The 22,219-nt window shown below is 46.9% G+C and overlaps 1 protein-coding gene across 3 annotated transcripts in view; it reads left to right on the top strand.

The window, feature by feature from the left end:
- The window catches only part of UBE3B (ubiquitin protein ligase E3B), a 2,019,282-nt gene that overhangs the window by 1,273,653 nt on the left and 723,410 nt on the right, over nucleotides 1-22,219 (top strand). The gene's annotated exons all lie outside the window — the stretch shown is intronic.

The following is a 22,219-nucleotide window of genomic DNA, read 5'->3' as shown; positions in this document are numbered from 1 at the left end:
GAGTGTCCTGTCTGGGTTCCATCAATATTGTACAACCAGAATACATTTTTTAATTTCATAACTTTTATTTGGTGATCCATGCTATTTAATTCTTGGGTCGCCAAATCAACTGTAATGTTGTTTATCATAATCATTATTTCTAATGGATTGTGTTCTCCCACGGTTTCCCCATCTTAGATATACTCTTATCCTGTTTTGCAGTCTCTGAAATATTTTTGACAGTACACGGCACTATGAGGCATTTCCATCGATGTCCCTCAACAGTTACCATTCCCGCGTCTGGACGTGACATTGATGATGGTGTAAATAGCACGCACCAAAAATATTTAGTCAGTTCCTTTCATTCCCGCATGCACAGCACACTCCGAAAAGTTCGACTTGCGCAGCGATTCTTTTCAACCAATGTTGTAATACCTTTTTGTTATTTGATCATGATGCCTATGTCGAAGACAGGCTTCAAAAGATGTGTGGACTGCGATTTGAAAATGTCGCTCACTCATACGCACAGGATTTGTCTCTGGTGCCTCAGCGAAGATCATGAAGTCATCGAAAGCGGCTCCTGTCAATTGATGACCAGTAATGCTTTGAAGGAGAGAAGGTCGAAGCTTGTCCTAGGTAGGTCAGTTGCAAAATCTCCGTCTTGCACACCTTCGAAAAGAAAATCTTCTGAAGTCATCCAGAGATAGGTCTCCAAGAAGGCCCAAAAACGCTCTAAACATTCAAAGTGATTAAGATCCAGGAGTGACTCCCATCACTACTTCTTTGTCATCACAAAAGAAGAATAAGAAAAGACGCCATTGTTCGTCGTCTTCAAATTCTTCGGCCGACCAACGTCAAGTACGTTCTCCTAAAAAGACCACCTTGGTGGCCGAATGGGAAAGCTTACGTGAGAAAATGGTGTAAGTGTTATCGAAGGCGGCCCCTTGAAAGAGCCAAAAAAGACTATTTATTTCACAGTGTCTTCCAAAACCAGCAGGGAATGAAGTAAGGCTTTTACCCGCACCTAAAGCCCAAGTCTGAAGGCCTCAGATGTCTTCTTGAGTGGTGTTGACAGTGTCAACCACAGAGATTACATAGAAGCCAAACGTTTCAGTGACTTCCCCCTCGAAGGGGTCACTTAAAGGGACCTACGACGTCGACCTCTGAGTCGACTTCAAACCCAAAACAAAAAAAAGATTCCTTCACATCCTTTGGTTCCATTTTCGAGGAAGACAACTCGGTACACTTTGGGTATGTACGTTTTGGAACCCCTAATATTCCAGAGGAATTGATTTTGGATCAATCCTGTCTTGAAGACCTGGCTTCATTTTTAAAGTATGCCAGTGGTTTGGATACCTACCACGAGATTGATGCACCAGATACGCATTCCCACCCAAATGCAGTCTTTAGGACTGTCATGAAAATGGTGAAGGAATATTTGGGATTGTGCCGTCCTGCAAAGGACATTACCAAATATGATCTGACAGACATCTTAGATAAAGGCCTTCCTAAGGAGCCTCTGTTGCATTTCCATAGACCACTAAATAACCCAATATTGGAAATATGGCAAAAACGTAGACACCACTTCGGCTGTTAATAAAGAGCTGATGAAGAAGTACACGCCTTCTTCTGCGGACCCTGATTTTCTCTCTAGGCATCAGACACCAGAAAGCTTAGTTGTACAAGCTCAACTTCAAAAGCCGCAGCTTATCCAACCATCCCTCCAGATAGGGAAGATAAGCGATATGGCGCCCTCACAAAAAAGGTATTTTCTTCTGGATGCATGGCATTAAAAGCCATAAACACATCTTGTGCACTGGCAAAATACAGCTATAGATTGTGGAATGTAATTGCACAAGCTACAGAAACCATTCCTGAGGGTGAGATGCAGGAAGGTTTTAATAACCAAAGAATCTCTTTGGGATCCAGATCCATTCCTCCTACAGACGATTCTTTCCTTGTTGGAGAAAGGTGCTGTGGAGAAAGGGACCTGTAGCGGACCAAAATCAGGGTTGGTATTCCGCCGATTTCCTGGTCCCCAAGAAAAGCGGAGGACTGCGACCCATCTTGGACCCAAGGCGTTGGAACAAGTTCCTCTGGAAAGGCAAATTCAAGATGGTCACTCTTTCGCAGATCATCCAGGCCTTTCAGCTCAAGGACTGGATGGTCCCTCGATCTTCAGAATGCTTACCTTCATGTGCCGATACATACTAGACACAGGAAGTACCCGAGGCTTACCATTGGCAGTCCTCACTATCCATTTCATACTTTTGGGCTCACTTCCACCCCTACTGTCTTCACCAAGTCAATGGTGCTGGTGGCAGCGAATCTAAGGAGGGCAGGGATTCACATCTTTCCCTACCTAGACGACAAGCTGATCAAAGCTCGTTATCCCGAATAGGCTCTGGAACATTTCTGCAGCACCTGCCACTCCCTTCACTGGGCTTCTCCCTCAATTTAAAGAAGTCTCAGATTACGCCTTCTCAGAAGCTTTAATTTATTGGAGCGGACCTGGATTCTTGCTAGGGGAACGCTTCGCCTCCTGAGTTGAGGGCTCAACATTTCTTACAGATGGTAACAAGATTTCAGAACACCGAATATCTGCCGACAATCGATTTTTGACATTGCTGACAGTCATGGCATCCTTCATTTTCCTGGTGCCAAAGCCCACCTAAGGATGATGTCCCTCCAGTGGGCCCTTAGATCCCAACGGTCACAGTTCTCGGACAGTATGACGGACCTTCTTCCACTCCTGAGCAACGTTACAAAGGATCTCCTGTGGTGGGCCTGCAAGGAGAACGTGACGATAGGGAAACATTTTGGCAACCCTCGCCGGAGATAACTGTAGCCACGGATGCTTGCCTCACGGGATGGGGAGCTGACATGAGCGATCTAACAATGAGCAGACTTTGGTCCTCTGCAGAATCAAGACTACACATAAACCTTTTTGCGCTGAGGGTGGTCAGACTGGCGCTGATGGCCTTTTTGCCTTCCATTCAGGGAAAGAATGTCCTGATAATGACAGACAAGTGCGTGACCTCAACAGGACAGGAGTTGTAGGGTCACTACCACTGTGTGAGGAGGCAATGCAGCTCTGGTTTTGGGCTCCACAAAACGGGATCTCTGTCGGCTGTTCACCTAGCCGAGGAAGAGAATACAACGGCGGATGCTGTGACCAGGCAGAGCGCACTCTCGCACGAGTGGGAGTTGGTTCAGGAAGTCCTTTTAGAGATCATCGCCCTTTACGGAACCCCTCAAGTGGATCTGTTTGCGTCCCGTATCAACAGGCAATGCGTCCTGTTCTGCTCCAGGGAATTTCCACAGTGAGGAGGTCTAGGAGACTTATTCATAGTGGACTGTAATTTTCCACTTCCGTAAGCGTTCCCACCAGTCCCTGTCATTCCTCATGTCATCAAGAGGTTGAGGACGTTCGGGAGATCAATGATCCTAATTGCTCCAGACTGGGCCAGGAGGACGTGGTGCCTGGACCTCCTAGACATGTCCATCTGCCCTGCATTCCATCTTCCCCAGAGAGTGGATCTACTCTCGCAAGAGGGAGGCCGCCGTCTTCACCCAGGAATCAACACTGAACCTTCACACCTGGTTACTGAGAGGCTAAGATGCATAGATTGGGACCTCTGGGAAGACATTTTGGAGGTTTTGCATTCGGCTAGAAGACCAACAGTCAAAGCCCTATGCTGCTGCCGTTGGAACATGTTTTGCAGCTAGTGTAGAGCTAAAGATATAGATCCTTTCTCTTGCAATTCACCTGCAGTGCTGTCATCAGGGGCTGCAGGTGGCTACCTTTAAGGGTTTGAAACACACACCAGAACAAGGCTCTTACTTTAAAATGCCTATTGTGATACAATTCTTGAAAGAACTAACAAATACATTTCAACTGGTCCCTTTCCTGGTCCCGTCCTGATATCTGAATTTAGTACTTGCTTTTTTATTGGGTCCACCTTTTGAGCTGCTCCATTCCTGTCTTCTCAGGTTGTTAACCAGGAAAAACCTCTTTTTAGTGGCAATAACTTCTGCTGGCAGAGTTAATAAGCTGCAAGCTCCATATTGCAAACCACCATTCTCGATATTTTCCAACGAGAAAGTAGTTTTGATGGTTTGTCCCTCCATCCTTCCAGGAGTTAGGCCAATCCGTGACCAAACAAACTTTATCACGCTGGATCATTCTATGCATTTCGGAGTGCTACTCCATTGCTGGAAAAGATGTACCTGAAAATCTAAAACTCCATTCCACGAAAGGAGTGGCAACTACTTGGGAATCCGTGGCCGGACACAACCCATTAGAAGAACAAATTACTTACCCCTGGTAATGTTCTTTCTGGTGGATATTCCTTCCACGGATTCCTCAAACCTCTCCCAGCTTACCTCTCTGACCGTGGGCACATTTTTGTTACTTCTCTCTTTCAAAGCCCATGCAGGTGATTTAATTAATTGGCTGAGCAGAAAGAGCGAAAAACTAAGCAGTGAGACACTGAGGCGGTGCGTGCTATTATGCTATCATCAACGTCCTGTATGGAAGTGGAAATGGTAACCGTTGAGGGACATTGGCGCCAATAGCGCATATCGCCCTCTACAGTCAAACATTTCCTAGACTGCGAAGCAGGATACAAATATATCTAAGTTGAGCAATCAGTGGGAGGAACAGCCATCAGAAAGCACATTACCAGGGGTAAGTTATTTGTTCTTTCCTAGATTACTCTGTGGATTCAGGAAAGTGGATTACTTTGATAATTAAGATATGACTTGGTGTTTTAACAAAAAAAAACACATGTGAAAAATACTTGAATGCACTTTACATTAACAACCAATGGAAAGCATAGCGTCACTCATTGGAATCTTAATGTTATTCAAGCCACGGTGGAAAATAATTGCTTGCTGTCTAGGACATGAAGGTGTGCCCATTGCCTGTACTAGGTAAGGCATACATTTATTTATTTAAATGTATAAAGCGCACAGGCAGCCAGAAGGCATTGGGCGCTGTTACAAGGAATCAGCTTAGTTACAAAGAGTCAGCTTAGATACAGGTATATGAACGTACTTGGGTACGTGATGTATTACATGGGTGGAGGTGAGGTTACATATGGTTACATGTTATAAAACATAAACAGTAGGGCCTCTTACATTGTGCTGTTACATGGTGCGGCTTAGTTACAGGGGTAGAAGCATACATAGATACATGATGGGTTTAAAGAGTAGCAATATGGTTACACAAGGGTTATATAGTGTGTAGCATATAAGAACATGGCAATTGCGTCGAGAGACTTGGCATTCGCCTCATAGTCATCGGTATGGTGGGGAGGATTCGTGTATCGTCGGCGTAATTGGTGTACATAATGCAGAGTGAGTCAAGTATGTTAAAGATGTGTATAGTGAATATTTTGTAAAGCGTGGGTGATATGCAAGAGCCCCGTGGAACTCCACATTATATGATGGCTGGTTTTGCAGACGCTTTGTCTGAGAATACTCGCATGGCTCTACGTTGAAAGAATGAGGATATCCAAGTGATGGAGTTTGTAGAGAAGTGTGCTGATGGGGAGAGGTGTTGACCGAGAGTCTTGTGATCGACCAAGTCGAATGCTGCCGACAGGTCTGGGAGGAGTAGTAGTGTGGGTTTCCCTGTGTCTCTGATCCATCTTGCTCACTTCATCTAACTAAGGTCTAGGACACCCAATCTCGAGGAATCTGACGTTAGTGTTTCTGATCTCCTGGATACTTTGCATCATACAAGGTGAAAATTGGTGATTTCCACATAGACGCTGGAACATTTACAGTAAATGTAGAAGGATGCATGCATGCATCGAGTTGTCACATTGTATGAAAGCAGATAATAGATTGAAATCAAAGAAATCAAATGCCTTCTCATTAGACTAGTGTTTTAAGATGCATTTTATTTGCAGAAACGTATTATTTGTGATATTATTCGTTTTCTTTACTGTGCACATCACCGCTGTAGTAGTCTTAAAGCGCTGAGCCTTGACCATGCAGAGGCAAATGACCCAGCACAGGATGCCAGCCAAACGGTGTCTCTGGGAAAGGAAACCAGGTAAAAACCAGGTAAAGGGGAGCAGGAAAAGGAAAGAGTGGGAAAAGTCAGGGAGACAAAACATGTAGAAAAATAGAATCATAATGGTGAGTGATGGTTGGGATAAATTTATACTTTTTACTGTTTGTACCAGAAGAAAATGTAATAAAAAAGGATGGGAACGTTTTTATCGTCCAGCAGAACTTTGTTGGATGCAGTTACTTGTAGGGTGGTGATATTTCGTTAAGTCACATTGTGGATGCATGATGGCCTGGAGATGTGCTCAAGAGTTCCTGGGAGGTGTGGGGTTACTAGCCAGACAATCATTTTTGATGACCTCCTCCTGATAGTTGGTGAGGGTGTTGGTAAAGCCGATCCCACTGACTGAGTTGCCAGGGCCAAGAATTGGCTATGTGCAGAATGAGTGGTGCGGGACACAAAGGAGAGTTTGTGGGAGGATCCCTACCACCCTGAGCCATACCAGACCAACCTCTGCTGGAAAAGATGGAACAAGTGTCACCCTTCTATGTTGCGATTTTGGTAAGTAAGCCACTGGAAGGCCACTGGAAGGCAGTATTAGCAAATGACATTAGAGCTTAGGTCATACAATGCATGTCATGCTCACTAGGTCAAAGAAGACAGTCAAATTAAGGAAAACACTCTAGGAGGGCAACTGCCCATTACATAAGACTTGTATTAACAGGGAGTCTGGCAGTTTATATACACACGTTCATGCCTGCCTGCACCACCTAATTGTGTTTAAGTGATGTTGAAGTGAACATGGGCGCAATACCTCTTCTACTCCATTCCTAGGCCATGAATGGCTGGGTTCTATTGTGGTGGAAGGGTGCACAATTTGAGTGGTCCGAGATGTGCAAGGAGGATTTTGAACAAGTCAAGTATGATATCACGCATGCAACTGTACTACAGGGATTCAGAGATGGTGCAGAGACATTGTGTTCACGGATGCATTAGAATTTGGTTTGGGGGCAGTGCTCACTGTGAGACAGGCATGGTATCAAGAGAGACACTGACTCGATGAGAACAGTTTCAAAACCTTTATTTAATAAAGTTATGTGTGTTTGTGTAATACCTAACTGGCCCCAACTCGAAATGGATTGTACCCTCAACTGATGTTTCTAAGGGCTGTCAATGTCTGTCAGTCCAAAACCAAAATCTGTCTGTGTCTAAACCTATGCTTGCCCTCACTCTTTGACAAAATGTGATGGGCAGTCTTCTTAAAATAAAAATAGTGGATCCAAAAAGAAATATAAACCAAAATTGGTTTGAGGTGGTCTTCTCACCTTGTGTAATTCTGCCAATGTCATAAAAATCAGTATGATCAAAAAGGGTTGTCCATTAACCCTTGTCCACATGGTTCTTGCAATATTCTCAAAGAACTTTCAATGTCTCTGGTTCCTTGGGATTCCCTTCTCCAAGCTTCATTTCCTCCAATTTTCGAACAAAACCAAATATAACGCAGTTCCTCCTAGGCTTCTCAGGGTTCCCTTCCCCAAGCTTATGCCGCTCTGGTTCAAGGTAAGTATTACATTTGTTAGGCCTCTCATGCACGATTTCCTTCCCCAAGATTAGGCCTCTTTGATGCAGCACAAAAATGTTCATGCCCCTTTTATGTACCCTTTTATGTAACACAAATGTTCTGTTTGTCAGGATGTGTCTCTTCTTAATCACAGTTCTTTTAGGGGCAGTATCAGAGGCTTACGAGAACGCCAGGCTCTATGCTTATCCTTAGCGCGACCACTCTGATGAAAAACCCCCTCTCCTTATCTCTCTTCCCTTTCACATGAAACTCACCAGTAAGAGCGGCGCTGGCGATAGTTTTTCTCTGTTGCAGGGGCCGAGGTCAGGGTCTCACCACCTGCCCCTCTGGCACCCTTGGGACTGGCACACGTCCCATTGGAACAAGCAATTTCTTGGATATGGCCAGCAGCCTGCATTTGTGTACATCGCTCCGGCTCCTTGGAGACACAGCTCCCTAGCCACGCTGCACCCCCTCTAGCATACCAAGTGAGTGCCTTGGTACTCCATTCTTCTCCAGGTTCTCCCGGTTTTCCTCAGTGCCTCCGTCTGCTGCTTGGCTCCCACACTACACACTGCACCGCCAGCTCGCTCTTTTGTTTGTACAAAACCACACCTTTTATAGTTGAAAGAAGAGTCAAGTGGAGGCAGTTGTAAGTGGTCAGTGTTAAATGCTTGACCCTGCCTGACTCTATTAGTGGGACAGCCTAATGGTAGTTGGTAGTCGTCTTGCCTTTGTTGCTCTAAGTGTTTCTCAAAGGTAATCCTCACTACTCTCGGCCGTCTCTTCTTCTTTCCAGTGTGTATTGGAAATGGGGAGGGAGAGTTGAATTGGGATTGGGATGTCTTCCCCTTTTGGTAGAGTCTTCCATATCCCTGATGTTCTGTTATACAAGGTTGGGTCTTGATGGTGTACCCTGTGGTCTAGATTAGTAGAAGATGAATGGATAGTAATATCAAAGTCTTGTCTCTGTCTTACTTGGTTTTTCTTCTCACCCAATTTTAGGTAATTAACTCTTTTCCTCCTCCCTCTTGGGCCATGGATAATTGGACTTCAATTAAGGACAATGAGACCTGGATCAGGGATGAGGGAATCAGTATATCCCATAAAGGCTTCCGGGATTCCCTCCTCCGCTCCTATTGTCCCGTGGGTATACAGATTCTCAGTATGTGTTGGAAATGAGGAGGGGGGAACGGGATAGGACTAGTAATATCCCATAAAGGCAGAGGGAGAGTAGGGTGATGGAAAATTGGGACAGAGGGGATACCATGTCTCACCGTCCGGCATTCTCTTCCCCAATCCCCAGAGACCCTCTACTCAGGTAATCCTCCCACGCTTGTGAACCGCCAGGATTGGGATCCAAAAGTGATGGCCCTTCCCATGCCACCTGAATAGGAATAGTTGTGAGAATGCCATCAGGTTTCTCACATCACCCAGAAAGATGGGGATGGGTTGTACACCATAGCGTATTCCTTGAGGACACTCAAGGAGGTGGAAAGCCGTTATTCAGTCATAGAGCAAGAGGAGTTGGCAGTGTATTGGGCCATCTACAAGTTTAGAGTATACCTGTATGGTAGGTAATTTGTGATACAGATTGACCACAAACCACTGGTGGTGATTTTCAATAGGAAGGGGCTAGATGGAGTCTCGAGGAGGATTTCAAAATTGATTACCAGGCTACAGGGTTTAGACTTCCGAGTTGAGCATGTACAGGGCAAGGATAATGTGGTGGCTAATGCTCTTTCAAGGCATCCCATCATGGAGGAATAGCCTTCAAGAGAGTGAGTGGTTGGAGGAGTGTGAGGAAGATGAGATTTATCACTGAGTCATGCGTTGGATACAGGGCAAAGGTAGTTTTGGGAATTGTGCGCTGAATGAAAGTTTGGGACAGTACAAAAGAGTGTGAGGAACTCAGTTTGTCGAGTGAGTTTGTCATGGTCAGAGACTGATGGTTCCAAGTGGTATATGAGAGAAGGTGGTAGTTTTTCCACAATGCATGGGCATTTGTAGAACAATGATGCTCATCAGGTTGGATTTCTAGTGGCCATGCATGGATGAGTTCACAGAAGCACGGGTCAAAGGATGTGGACAATATAGTGACAGTGACAAGGTTTTTGAAAAAAAGAGTTCCTCCCATGGTGGTTTAGCACATGCCCATGGTGTGGGAGTACATTTGGTAGACCTACTTGGGCTGTTAAACTGTTGTGGCGCCAGAGACAGCTATGTTATAGTAGTTATGGATCTACTCTTTAAATAGCTGGGAGTGGGTGTAATTAAAGATATCAAATCCAGGAATGTGATTCAATTCCTTGAAAATGTGTTTTTTTTGGAGGGAAGGATTACTGGCAAAATTATCGGTGATAATGGGCCTCAATTTATTTCCAATGAATTTCAGAGGTGGTTGCAGGAGAATGGAATGGTGCACAAGGGGACGGCATTTTATCATCCCCAAAGTTATGGGTGTGTGGAGCATTTTAATAGGAAAATCATGGATGGTATTCGGTTGTCAGTTCAAAGTAGTGGAGATTGGCAAAGGGAGATGATTGAGTGTTTCAATACAGGATTGCTCCCCACACTGACAATGTGGTCCTATCACTTGATGCTGAGAAGGCATTCGACAAAGTGCCCATGTTTGCAGTGCTTCATAATTTCGGCTTCTCAGGATATTTCCTGAATATGGTACAGCTTCTCTATTGTGAACCTTGCGCCTCCGTGATCACTAATGGCCTTACATCTGATCCCTTTCCACTACACACAGGACTCACCAGGGGTGTTTAGCCGCCAAGCTGAGAGGGGATGAGGGATAGTCTGGTATCCACAAGGGAACGGAGGAGAATAAAATGTCTCTATATACTGATGACCTATTGTTATAGATCAGCCGGAGCGTTAGGTCCGTGCCACGCATCTCTGCTACTCTGCATGAATATGGCCATATAGCCGGTTATAGTGTCAACTGGGAAAATTCATAGGTCATGCCGCTGCGCTCCGAAATTCCCTGGTATCGGGGTGGGGTTGCTCTGTTTAAACTACAGATGCAACATATCAGCTACTTGGGAGTCTTGATCAACCTCAACCTCCGGGCCATGGCTGACATGAACTATAAACCCACTCTCCATAGGATAAAGCAAGATACTGGCCCTCATTACGAGGTTGGTGCTAGTCATGGCGCTTTAAGCTTTAAGCGCCATGACTAGCACCAATACCGGTACCGCCACCGACGTGGCGGTCTGGGGACTTACCGGTCCATTCCGCCCTTTGCGGGACCTGTAAGTCCCAATTTGAAATGCCATTCCCCATTCCCATTTGAGCCCCCATAGGGCTCAATGGAAAGGGGGAAGGCGGCAATAACGGTACCGTAAATTACGGTACTGTTATTGACCCCAGTATCCCTTGCGGATCCAGTCCTTAATGCCTGCTAAAACCAGGCGTTAAGGGAAGGACCCGCAAAGAGACCTCGGAATAGAGCGCAAAACGATTACCGGCAACAGTGTCATTACTGGTGCCCAGTATCCCTTTGCGCCCGGGTCGTAATGACCCCCACTGTGTCTTGGGATACATTGCATCTATCTCTTACAGGGAGAATCAATGCCCTAAAGATTAACTTGCTTACCAAAATAATCTACCTGGCCTTTATGCTCTTGATTTCCCCCTCTGGAGCAGTGTATGCTGACTTCGATAGAGAGATAACGAGGTTCAGGAGGGGTAAGAACGCTTGGCTGAATAGGACCGTCTTACAAGCCGCCAAGGTTAATGGAGGGCTGGCATTACCATCATGGAGGATATACTATATGTTGGCTCAGATAGAATGGGCCAAGTAATGGCTAAATACAGGAGATAGTATGATCTGGCCGCTCTGTCAAACTACAGCCATTTCTTCCCCTAACCCCCCGGGAGGTTATAGCAATCCCCAGAGGGATCTTCCAAAACCGCTATCACAAAACCCTATACTTGGCCCTACATTCACACACAGGGGCACAGGATGCGCAGGCTATCAGGGGCAGATGTACACACAACCCCAGCATGGATTTCAGCCTGCGCGCTGATGTCCTATGGTGCGCAGGAGCAAATCCACACGGCCCATGGAACGCAACGCAGCTGGGTCCAGCGAGAATGCACAGCGAGGCCACACGGATGACCCTATCATTGCTAAGTGCAAAAAGTAAGATCACACTTTGAGGAGAAGGTGCACCCAAACTTTACATACACTGTATGTGCTCAGGCAGGCCAAGCATATGTGGAAGTGTCCGTAGAGCTTATACCAATGGAATGTGTATGGTGAACGAACGTGGGAGGACACAACCCACCTAAAGTACAAACCTATGCGCCATAACACAGGCTAGCTGCTGAAGAAGCGACCCCAATGGCCGTAAGACCTGGAAGTGTCATATTAACAGCACAACTTAGAACTGGGCACGCAAGAAAGTAGTGCAATGTCGGCGAAGGGGCCAAGAGCTAAATCCAAACAACCTACAATGGAGGTCTTCGCAAAGGTACAGAAGACCCCTACAACAGCAATGCAGGATACAATCGCGACTCCCGCGGCAGACGCTCCGGAAGGGGATAAATCTTGGCGGCCATAACAGAACTTAACACCAACTGGTAAACACCAACTGGGGTGCAGCAATGGCAGATCTGCGGACGGCCTTAGAAAGTAAAATTGATGCGGTAGGAACGGAACTCACCCTGCTACGACAAGATGTTAGGGGGTTGGCAGAGAGAACAAGTGGTCTAGAAAGTGCAGGTAAAGATCAACACTGACGTCAGCACGGACAATGCAAAAGAAGTCCATGTACTAAAACAGCAAGTTGCCAATCTCGAGAATCGGGTGGAAGAAGCAGAAGGAAGGGCGAGAAGAAACAATATACGAGTGGTCGGCCTGCCGAAGGGGGGGGAGGGCCAGGACCCCACTAACTATGTTGAGAACATGATCCTACAGGAGATAGGAGCGGACAAGCTCTCGCAATGATTTACTGTGGAGCGCGCACATCGTGCCCTGATGAGAAAGCCACGACCCGGGGCACCGCCGAGACCAATAATAGCAAGGATCCTGAATTACAGAGACAGAGAAAAGATCCTGGAGTATTTTCGTAAGGGTGGAACAATAGAAAGAGCATCCACCAACATCACGGCCTATCCAGATTATACGATGCTGGTACAGAGGCAAAGGTATAGCTACGTGGCCGTCAAAAGGAGGCTGCGCGCTGCTGGCATTAAGTACATGCTCCTATATCCGGCAAGACTGAAAGTGCTACATAAGAGTAGAGCGCTCTTCTTTGACACGCCGGAGTAGGTGGTGTCATGGTTAGACTTGCAAGGCTGCCCGGAACAAGAGGCGGACCAAGATCGCCAGAAACACAACGACTGAGGAACCTGAATCGTGGACACAGAGGGGTAAGGGGAGGGGGGCATTGTTATATTGGGGATAAACGAGATTGGAGAGAAATTGTGAGGCCCTCGGGCCCCGGGCCCCTGTATGGACTGAAATACAGTGATAAAATGTATAAAGGAGTTGCATAGAATTTACATGAAGCCTAACAGAACTGGAAATAGGAGCAAAGGGACTGAAGCAACCCACCCCTGGAAATTAGTAGTTGAGTGGCCGCTAGGGCGACTTTACCCTACTAAGCCCTGAGCATAGGCTTTCGCCAGACAGGGCTAGATGTGGGGGGGCCTGAGATCCAGGAATGGAGCTGGGCAACAGTTAGAGGGAGAGTTGTTAGGAAGGGATTGGGAGGGGGGCGGGAGGGTGGAGGGATAGTTGGAGATGTATATAGTTAGGGGGAGTTTAAGTTTGAACATGAGCCTATTTAGAAACATTAGACGGTTAAATCTGTATAGCGCGGGAGGGCGGAAGCTGGTAGAAATGGAGAGGAGAGGAATAATGAGTCATGGGGGACCTTAAAATAATTACATGGAATGTTAGAGGACTAAACAGTTATTTTAAAAGGAATAAAGTAATGCTGTATCTAAGGAGGCAAGAAATAGACATTGCGTTGCTGCAGGAAACGCATCTGACGCGGGAGAAGATGGAGTTGGTGGTGAAGAAATGGAAAGGGGTAGTGGTGGGCTCGACATACTCCGCGTATGCCAGAGGAGTGCTAATCTGGGTGGCACCACACGTCCCATTTCAACTATTACAGGAGGTGGCTGAGACAGACGGGAGGATAGTCATGCTAAGAGGGCTGGTAGAAAATAAGGAGTTAAGCATTGTAAATACATATGCCCCTAACCAGAACACGGCAGCGTATTTTAGGACTCTGTGTACCAGCCTCTCCATATGTGTGGATAGCGCAGTGATCTGGGGTGGGGATTTTATTGTATTCAATCCCAACATAGATAGATCAGATGGCAAAATCAATAGACCTACCCCATCGGCGAAAGTATTACAGACACTGCTAGATAACTTTCGTCTGGCAGATGTATGGAGAATAGCACAACCCCAGGTGAGGCAATATTCGCATTACTCCACCCCGCAGCACCTGCACACAAGGTTAGATTATATATTTGCCACGTCAGATGTAATAGCAGAGACCACTCAGATAGAATATAAGGCAAGGGTCCTTTCGGATCACTCACCATTGGTTCTTGGGTGGCAATATCGCCCCCCAAGGGCACGGATTCTGACGTGGCGCCTTCGGGCAGAGGCGCTCAAGTACCCAGTTTTTAGAGAAGATATCCGAGAAGAGATCACCAATTTCTTTGAAGAAAATACAGGCAGTGTTGACTCAGCAGGCACGCTATGGGAAGCCTTTAAGGTAGTAATGTGAGGGGTTGCAATAGCAAAATCAAAAGGCTTGCAAGGTGGGGTTTTGGCTGATTTACTAAAAACAGAAAAGGAATTGGAGGGAGCACTAAAAGAGGGATGCGAAGAAATGGAGCGGGTTCTGCAGCAGAAATGTGCTGAATACTGGGAAAGGCTCTGCAATCTCAATTACAAAAAATATGTTGAGAGACAGCATGCAGGAGGGGATAAAACTGGACGGCTTCTAGCATGGTTATACAAAGGCGAAGCCCCCAGACCTACGATCAGAACGATAATGAGAGAAGATGGTGGTGTGGTGGACACCTAAGAAGGGGTCAACAAAGAGTTTGCAGAATATTATAAGGTGCTATATACAGACAAGAGAGTAGGTAGCCAAGTAGAAATATTAGAAACACTAGAAGACATAGGGCTACCTATGATAAATGAAGAGGAGAGTGAAGAGCTAGATGAACCAATCACCCTAGAGGAATTGGAAGAAGTGGTGAGGCAGCTACCTACTTGTAAAACCCCAGGGGCGGATCGGCTCCCGAGTGAGTTTTATAAAATATACAAGGAAGAAGTGCTCCCTCCAGTGTTAGATATGCTCAATGAAGCGTTTGAGGCGGGACGGTTACCTGAAACACTTAGAGAGGCGATCATTATACCGCTCCCTAAGCCTAACAAACCTGAGCGCAGCTGTGGATCTTACCAACCTCTCTCGATGCTGAACCAGGACAGCAAGATATTGACGGCTGTCCTGGCAAACAGATTGCGATTAGTAATTGGCAAGTTAATTCACCCTGATCAAACAGGCTATGTCCCCAACAGAAACATAACTCATAACCATAGGCGACTCCGAAGGGTGGTTGACTGGGGTAGTGCGACTGGAGGCGAAATGGCGATCGTGTCCTTAGACGCGATCAAAGCTTTCGATTCGGTCAAATGGCCATGGCTGCTGGCGGCCTTGGAGAAATATGGGATGGGATCTGGGTACATGAGGTGGGCAAATATGCTATACAGTGAACCACTGGCCAGAGTAAGAACAGGATCAGTAATATCTGAGAGATGGCAATTTAGCGGGGGCACTAGACAGGGGTGCCCATGGTCCCCGATGCTTTATGTATTGGCCCTTGAGCCCCTAGCGATATACCTCAGACAACAATATGACACGATAGGTATTGAGGTGGGGGGGGGGAACGCCACCTGATCTCCTTAAATGCAGATGATATACTGCTATACTTAAGGTATCCAGAAGAAAATCTCCAGTACATACTGGAAGTGATGGAGAGATATGCAGGATTGTCTGGGATAGCTGTGAACCCCCGGAAATCTAGTATGTTCCCGCTGGGCAGTTATAAGGGAATCCCTGAAGAACGGCTACCAGTGCTACAAATACCCTGGGCGGTGCGCTCTTTCCGGTACCTTGGGATAGATGTGTATCACACGGTGGAGGAGGAACATAGGCACAATACTGAAGTGGCAATCCGGAAAATTGAGAAGTGTATGCAATTCTGGGTAAAGTTGCCCCTAGCTATGATGGGAAGAGGTGCAATGATAAAAATGGTAGTCCTGCCTAGGCTCCTGCATTATTTCAGTAATATTCCATACATGATACCTAAGAAGTTCTTTGCTAAGTTGAACAGTATATGTAGAGATTTCCTGTGGCATGGTACCCGAAACAGAGTGGCGCTATGGAAGTTGCAGAACTTCTATGAAAAAGGAGGAATAAAACTGCCAAATTTTGAGGTTTATTATATAGCAAGTCAGCTGCAGCATGTGGATAAGTGGCTCTCGGAGGAAGTGACCCCCGAGTCTAGACTACTCAGACACGATAGTGCTCCATTTTACTTAAAAGAAATAATTTGGCTTCCTAAGTCTGAAATGAAAGAGCACCCTAGGATGATGATGCTTGGGTGGCAGATGTGGCGTCGGGCATGCCGGATGATGGAGAACCCATTCCCATGCTCCCCGCAGGTACCGCTAGTCGCACTGACGGGGGAAGATACTCAGTTAAGGGCGATAATCAGGTCTCACTGGGAATCGGTGGGGCTGGTTACGTTGGGAGATGTTTGGCGGGAAGGGACCATTCTAAACTTTGCAACTCTTGGGGAGGAAACAGGATTGCATATGGGCCAGTACATTACATATCACAGGATGGTGCAGAGAATTAGGAAAACATGGCCTGAAACAGTGTTGGAAGAAGAACCAGACGTGATTATAGAGGTAATATATGACATATCGGAGGGGGGGGCATGAGATTTCTAGACTGTATGAAATGTTGATGTCTAAGATCGGGAAGAACTTGACACAATTGAGACTAGATTGGGAAGTGGAAGTTGGAACCCCGTTAGAGGATAGGATGTGGGAACGGGCCCTGGGAAACCACAAAAAGGTGTCGGGAAATGCGAGACTGAAACAAATACAACTATACATAACTCATAGAGCATATATGACACCTATGAAGATATCTAAATTTGGAAACGCTGGACGTCAAGTGTGTCCCAAGTGCACCGAAGAAAATGCTGATATGACACACATGTTCTGGTCATGCCCGATAATTAAGCGGTTTTGGGGAGAAGTCGCACAAAAGCTAGTGGAAAAGGGGGTCACGGTAATTATAGATACAGCATGGGCCTGCTTGTTGGGAGGGTTCCCCAGATCGTCTAAACTTAAACATGTTGTTAAATTAAAAGATTTAGCATATGTGCTTGCCAAACGAAGGATTGCAATGGGATGGAAGACTTGTCACAAGCCAAGGGTGGAGGTGTGGTGGAAAGACTTACAGAAGTGGGCAGAAGCAGAAACAATGGTGTGGCAAGAGGCAAGCACTGCCGGGGGGAGGAAGAGACAGGTTCCCTGATGGCATGGAAATCACTACTAGCGGAATTATTTGGAACAATACAAGACCGAACAGAATCTATGGGAAGTGAGACCCCACTGCGCACGGCAGATACAGAGTACGAAGAATAAATAGGCTCATGGGAGGGGGGAGCAGTGACCAAGATTGAGCATTGAATAATGGTATTGTTGTGAAATGCACTGCATGTTTGGTTGTATTGTTGTTTGGTTGATTAAAATTAATTTTTAAAAAATATATAAATAAAAGGAACATGAACTTGGCTGCCATGTGGGGGGTCCTGGGCATTGTGCTAAATGTGAGGGGTGTTTATGACTTCTCTATGATTCCACATATTTCTTGCAACCTGAGACATAGAGATGCAGTTTATAATCATCCATAGGGCCCACTATACCCCTTCCAAGTTGTATAGCATGGGTATCGCCCAGACAGCAAAATGCTGGTGTGGATGCAGGAATTTGGGGACCATGGGGCACTTGTTTTGGCTCTGCCCTAAGCTGACTGCTTTTTGGGGGGGTATACAACTCTGAGGCATGCAAGGAATCAATGTGAAGGTGACCCCAACGTCCATGCTGTTTGAGCTGGGTATTGAGGATTGGCATTCGGATGATATAGCCCAACGACTGATACGTGTAACTCTCTTCATGGCCCGTAAGGCTATCCTGTTTTGAAAGGGGGCAAACCCATTGTTTCTGCGGAAATGGCGAACATTGCTGTCCAAAGTCTGTGCAGCTGAGCGCTCATGTTTTCGCAGAACTGCAGGCCTCCCGAGGGCGGCCAAGTTCTGGGCACTTGCTGATATATTTATTTCAATTGATCGCCCCTGAAGGCGGAAAAGAATGCGTTTCTTGACTCATAGACCATGCAAATGAAGTAGACCAATGTTAATTGGCGTGTTGGGGGCTAAGAGAGGTTTTGAAAGTTCGGTTGTTATGGTTGCTTTATGCAAATGAACATTGTAGACATCACCAAGATTATGCTTATTATGTTTTCCAATGCACCTTTCGGGCATGTTTGCCTGAACTCTGTGGTGTTCTGCTTTGATCTGTTTTGATAAAAATGCATGCAATACAAAGATTGAATAAAAGAAATACAGGGTCACTCCCCATCCCTCTAGTGGGGTGTCTCCTTTTGAACTCATGAGGGGTCGCAAACCCAATACATTGTTGACTCCTGGATGGTTAGCTCGCTTCAGGGTGGCGTGAGGGGTCAGTAATGCGAGGCGGACAACTGCTTGTAGTTTTCTCAAAGTAAGACATTTTATTAAAGTAAATGTTTGCAAAATAAGCCTTGCTTGCCCTACTCGATCAAGGAATTCCCTACCTATACTAAAGGCTAAGGGAACAATCTCTAGCATGGGTAAACTGGCCCTCACTCTGAACAACAAACATTCACTGTAAATTATAAAGCAACACAAGATAATAATCAATAATTAAACAACACTTGGATGACCTTCAGTTGTCCTCGATAAGATCCTTTTCCCAGGGTTTTAAAGTCAACTTCAGGAAAATGTTCAACAGAAAAGTCTTGAACCAGTTCTGATTAGTCCCAAGTCAAAACAAAAGTTCATCAAACCGCAATCCCCTGGTAGCAATTCTCTGGTTTGGTCGAAAAGATCCCCTTCCAATCTCCATCAAAGAAAATGGTACCAATGGTAATCCTGGTTATCTTCTCTTCAAGGGTATTTGCCGTCTCCAACTACAACTTTACAATGGATTCAAACTCTCCAGGTAGGCATGGCACTCTTCCCTTTTAATGACTCTCTGAAAGGGGGCAGCCTCTTTGCCTCTTCGGTCTCTCCAACTGCTGCAAGGATAACCTGCCTATGCCCACAAGACTTACATCCTTCCAACTCCAGCAGTGTTTTAACATAACAGGTTGTCTTTAGGAAATTCTTTACAAGCACCCAGCAGCCCTTCCCCAGCTTTCTCACACCTCTTATGCCCTAGTTACGCAGAATATGTAGTACCACTCTTCCAGCTTTAGGTAACAATGCCGCACTTCTCTGAGGCATCTGACTGGTTGGCAACTTCACAGATTAGGTGGAGGGGTTTAAATGGGTTTTGTTTCATTATGCAAAGGGATCGCTTCTTGGCTTGGGTATTGCTTGTTTTCTTCTTCAGTACAACTACTTCGTGAAATAAAGCATGTCAATTCTGGATAATACAAGGTTCAGTCTTCAAAGCGAAAACCTAATTAGGCACTCACAACCATTCTTTAAGATAGATTTTTAAACTTAAAGTAATGGATGAAATTGTATCCCCGAGTACTATCATTGAGACAACTTCTGACTGACTTCGGGAAACACAATTGGTCACTCGCGACCTTCCTTTGATGCAGTTTTCACTTCTGACTCTTGTAACACTTGTAAAACGCCAATGTCAGTTCCTTTTGTTCAATTAAGGTCACGGACCACTCCGTTAATAAAAAAGAGTTCAATAATGGATGTAACAGTTTTTACTTCTCACACAAACACTGCAGCTTTCAGAATAAGCCCAAAGGCTACATTTCCATTGTTAACAGTATGCTTAAGAATAGCGAACAACTTCTACTTGCCTTTAACTATACACAAGACTCTATGGAGCGGGTTACAGTTTGCGGTAACGCTCTGCTTCACTCACTGGCTTCAGGGACTAGCTGATTGCGGGTTGCTCTGCTTACCCAACTTCATCAACCTATGCTACTACTTCGGGCTCAGTTGGGACCCACACCCTTCTCCAGCACGGGTGTCTCCGGTCCGGCCACCTTAATTGGGAGTCTCCTTCACTCCCGAAGCCCTTGGGTTGCTTTCTGTCTCTGGTCTTGGGTTGCTTCCTCTGTGCAGCCTCTGCAATACATACAGAGTTTGAGAACACAGGACCCTCTCAGAACTTGCAGGTGAAATCTGCTTTCTCCACGTACCGGTGTCCCTTCGGTGTTCTCACTTCCTCGTGAATTGCCAGCCTTGTACTTCTCCTCTGTAACCACTGCTGCCAGCCTTCCAACTCCTGCTCCTTCCTTCTCTCCTTTCCTGCTAAGGCCTTTTATTCTCTGCAGGTTTGGCAATTGGCTTCAGTTGTGAGCCATCAGTCCCAATTGCCTACTTCGCCATTGGCTATTGGGCTTAATTGCCTGACTACTACATCTACATGCTTCTTCAGCCCTCTTCCCCATCTCAGTCTCTCTAGGATTCTGGGACATATAGTGTGTCTCAACAAAGTTAGTTTTTCCTGCTTTTTGATTATTTATAAAGGTAGCTATAGCCACATCCTATACAGACCGCCCGGACTACCAGCAGACTTCCAAGAACACCGCTCCCACCGGCACACGAACAACATCAAAAAATCCTCCAAAGGAAGTCGGCCACCAGGGGGCACACGGATGAGCCCGCTCTCCGTGTGAGCTCTGCACCCGAAGTCCTGAAAGTGGTCCTGAGCCCCCACTTTGTGCCCCCCCCAGAGCTGGCGACGGAGCATAAGGCGTGGGAAGGTGACCCCCTCCACCCAGGAAAAAACCAGACTAAAATCGGAGGTGCCCTCGCTTAGAAAAAGGCAGAGAAGTCAGGAGCCCCTGGCCGCGAACTGCGCAGCTATGTGGTTGAAGTGAAGCTTTGCTTGCCTACGCTCGAGGGGAAAGCTGACACGCACGGCCTCCTCGGACGAAGCGAACACCGACCCTGGCGAGAGAGACTGCCCTGGGCCTCTGCTCCGCGCTCCCAGGAGAATCCTTCCAGAACTCGTGTTCGCCCCAACCAGTCTGACTGGCCGGGCTCCGCGAGCTGAGAATTGCCTCGGCGCTGACGGCCGCGTGGGCTGGACCCGGATGGGCCCCCTTCAACTGGACAAGGTAGGCGACCGTCCCTCTCCTTCTGTCCACGGGAGCCCGTACAACTGTTCTGCACTACCGTGTGAACCGCGACGGCATTATTTCAAGCCTTCAGCACATCCCTGGCGCAACAAGGCCTACTCCTCCCCCTAATCCTGCTGAGGGCCGCGTAGCGCACGAGGCCCTCAAACGACATCCTCCGGCAGGGAGACCCCGGCGAGTTAAGTGAAGTACCCACGCACCCAGGAGGGCCCCTGAAGAACCTGTGCATGATAACCGGACGGAATCGGGACACACCACGCGGAGAGGGGCCTCCTTTTTGAGCAGCCAGCATAACCCCATACTACTGCCGAAGGCCTACGGGCGACACTCTCCGGCACGGTGACAGGGCCTAGCGCCCGCTACAGTGAACAAAGTGAAGTGTTCACGCGCCCGAAGGGGGAGCTGCCCTCCCCCCAGGAGAGCCCTCGAGGAACCTACACACGACAACTGAATGGAATAGGGGCACACCATATGGCGTGGGATGGACACTTTATACACAGTTCCCGCGCTCTACAATCATAGTCGCATCAGGGCCGCGGGTACTGACTACTGAGGCACTCCTGCCCCTGCCGAAAAACTCCGACCAAAGGGTCCCTCTATTCAACCAGATCGAGAGATCTTACACCAAACTTCTCAATTCACGGAAAAGCTACCAGGACTGAGGGTTGGGCCCCCGTACCAGGGGCATGTGCCACCTCAGGTAACAAACTTTTCGCGACCGAACTACGGCATCCAGCCAGCTCCCTAAGGCCGGGAATCGCTGTGTGGGAGCACCACGAACAAGCTACCGGTGCATGCACGGCGCAACCAGTGAGTCCATACCCCACTCCCACTACACTCAGGGCTGGGACATCGGAATATATGCAGGCAAGAGAAAAATTAGCTACGTACGCCTACACACCTCCCTCCGGCAAACTTGCTACCCACGAAATGGCAACTGAAGCGGCAACACAGGGGGACACAGCCGCCACGAAAGACGATGTTGCGGCCTTATTGGCAGAGATAAAGAATATGGGGGCCAACATAGGCGGCAAAATCGATAGGATCACTCAATGCATGGACAAGATCGAGGATAGACTGGACGGAGTGGCAAACAACCAAACCTCGATAGACACCTTGGAGACGCAGCTGGAACATAGGATAACGGAACTCGAGCGGAGGGATGAGGACTATAGGTTGAAGATGGATGACTTGGAAAACCGGGAGCGACGA

The sequence above is a fragment of the Ambystoma mexicanum genome, chromosome 10, assembly GCF_040938575.1.
Source record: "Ambystoma mexicanum isolate Mex_15411 chromosome 10, UKY_AmexF1_1, whole genome shotgun sequence".
NCBI classification, from domain to species: Eukaryota; Metazoa; Chordata; class Amphibia; order Caudata; family Ambystomatidae; genus Ambystoma; species Ambystoma mexicanum.
This window is presented reverse-complemented; position numbering and strand designations above follow the sequence as displayed.